Raw genomic sequence first — 2,354 nt, 5'->3', positions numbered from 1 at the left:
TATTAAATACACAATTAGGTGCCCAATTTATGAAATGGAAATTTATTAATAAAATCATTGCACATGCTCAGTTAATTAATTGTTTTTTCTTGATACATTTTGCCACTGAAATACGAGATATGAGAGAAATTGAAGCCCATCACATCCACAAATTGAATATATTAATATATTTATTACAAATATACAAGACAACCAATATATTAATGGGTTCTCCATATGTCGAAATACAAGACGCAGCCTTAGAAGGACAAAAAAAAGTTATCTTTTCTATAGCCATTATACTCGAAAAAAGGAATCTCAAAAAGTGAACAAACACGTATATATACATTATTTCAGATTGTACATGAAAGCTAGGGACTACACATCTAAAATACATGACATTGTTCTACCAACAAATGCTCATCTTCCAATCTCCACACACTTCAACAACATCATCATCATCCAGTTGTCTGCACACATTGAGTATACAAGAGTCCAGTGAAACTGAAAGCCAAGGCATATGAAAATTGATCTGTTTAAGAGTCATTTATAGTCATTAGGTAAATAATGAAAATAATTAGCATGCAGATAGAAATCAACCAGATAATCGTAGCATGTGTAGGTGACACAGAATATCTTACCTCAGTTGAAGTAGCAACTGATTGTTCTACATAGCTACGAAATATATACAGTAACAAAAGAATTAATTGATACTCCTCCTAATAAACATGGCACACTACCAAAAGATTACAACACTAGAGCCTTGTGAATTATGATATAATAATTATGCATGTTTCCTGAAGGTCTAGAACTAGAGGAAGTCATCTATATATGTAGTGACGTTAAAAAATTGATAAGAACAGAGCTTTACGAAGTAAGAGTAAATATGTTTTTTAGAATATACTCAGAACCATAACCTAGTATGTCCACTATTCCCATGGTAATACCTATCAGTTACGTATAATTTACAGTGTACAGATTGAGATGCAAACGCTGTTTCAGTATTAACAATTGTACGCATTCCAAACATAACCAGGAAATTCAGCAAAATAAAGGACATCAGAGATAGCAAATACGTGGTATACTATTCCAAGATAACAAGCGAATTCAAAAGCACATGTCAGAATAGAAGATTTGAAATTGAACCGATGGTTGATCCAAGAGCTAGCGGGCTATATTTCTTTCCATGTCCTGGCAGGCAAAAGAGATGACAAAGCAGCAAGATAAATGAACGCCTATGGTCCGTCCCTGCATTGGTGGCACTAAAAATAACTACCTGCGACCCATATTCTGACGATCTCGTGATGTTGCTCCCAAGACTGAAACCCCAGTACCCCTGACACAAGACCAAGGAAAGAGGAAATCGGAGTTTGGATCTCGTGATGAAACAGATTAAAAGATTGCGGATCTACACGCAACAACAGATCGATGAGAAGGCACAATTCAAAAACAAATCGAACTGACCATCTTCCATTGCCGATAGATCTGGTGGAGATCTGGAGCCCCATGAATTTTTGGCCTCGATGAAAGCCACCAGTCTACACCCGGGGCACCGCCTCAAGACCGCTGCCACCTTCCTCGCCTATACAAACGCCTCCGGCATGCAGTCTCCAAAGATCTAGGCCACGGCTGTTGAGGACGAGGAAGAAAAGTTCCGCGGGGCTGCACTACGAAGAGATAGGTCAATACGGGGCGGGCGGCCAGGAGTTAAAAAGGTTCGATCTGGAAAAAATTTAAAGCCCGCTTACTGACATATAATTTTTTTCATCTCCGCACGCTTTATTTTCCTTGGGTGGGTGCGACTAAGACCAGCTTTATTTTAGGCATGTGTTACATTGTCTCTTTTGGTAAGAACTTAATGGTGGTGAACATTCCCTATTTTAGGAAATACTAACCATTTTAATAAAAGAAGAAAAATATTAAAAAACTTTGGAAAATCATAGGAATAGTGGCTTGTTCGATTCCCTCACCGCACCAAAAGTATATGTTGTTCTAGTTATGTTTCCTATGTCCGATGACATATCGCGTGGTCCAGCATGCCGGTCCAATTGGTTCGCATGAAAATTATGGGTCATACAATGTTTTTTCTGTTCTGGGGGTTCCATATGTCAAGGGGCCGCATGTGAGTTGGGTTAGCGGTTCCAAATCTTGAATACGCCCAAATAAAAAATTAAAAGAAAACATGTTCAATTGTTTATCTTGTGTGTTATGATAATGGAGACTTATGGATGCAACTATTTTAGAAGTCTTCGCAACCGTTTACCCTACCGGGAGTTGTAACACCAGGTAAATGTATTGTTGTGTGTTACTAGCATTATGATTTGTATCACTTCAAGAGTAACACAATTTGTGTATGTTACCGCTGTAATATCGTT

At 37.9% G+C, this 2,354-nt stretch overlaps 1 long non-coding RNA gene across 1 annotated transcript; it reads right to left on the bottom strand.

Moving 5' to 3' along the window:
* Window positions 1–258: 258 nt before the first annotated feature.
* On the bottom strand, window positions 259–1,665 carry LOC127338407 (uncharacterized). Its single transcript, XR_007874353.1, has 3 exons — window positions 1,444–1,665; window positions 1,256–1,315; window positions 259–449 (listed from the first exon to the last, which is right to left on the bottom strand). It is a non-coding gene; the product is annotated as an uncharacterized lncRNA (long non-coding RNA).
* Window positions 1,666–2,354: the final 689 nt, after the last annotated feature.

Source organism: Lolium perenne, chromosome 3 (genome assembly GCF_019359855.2).
Source record: "Lolium perenne isolate Kyuss_39 chromosome 3, Kyuss_2.0, whole genome shotgun sequence".
In the NCBI taxonomy this organism is placed as follows: Eukaryota; Viridiplantae; Streptophyta; class Magnoliopsida; order Poales; family Poaceae; genus Lolium; species Lolium perenne.
This window is presented reverse-complemented; position numbering and strand designations above follow the sequence as displayed.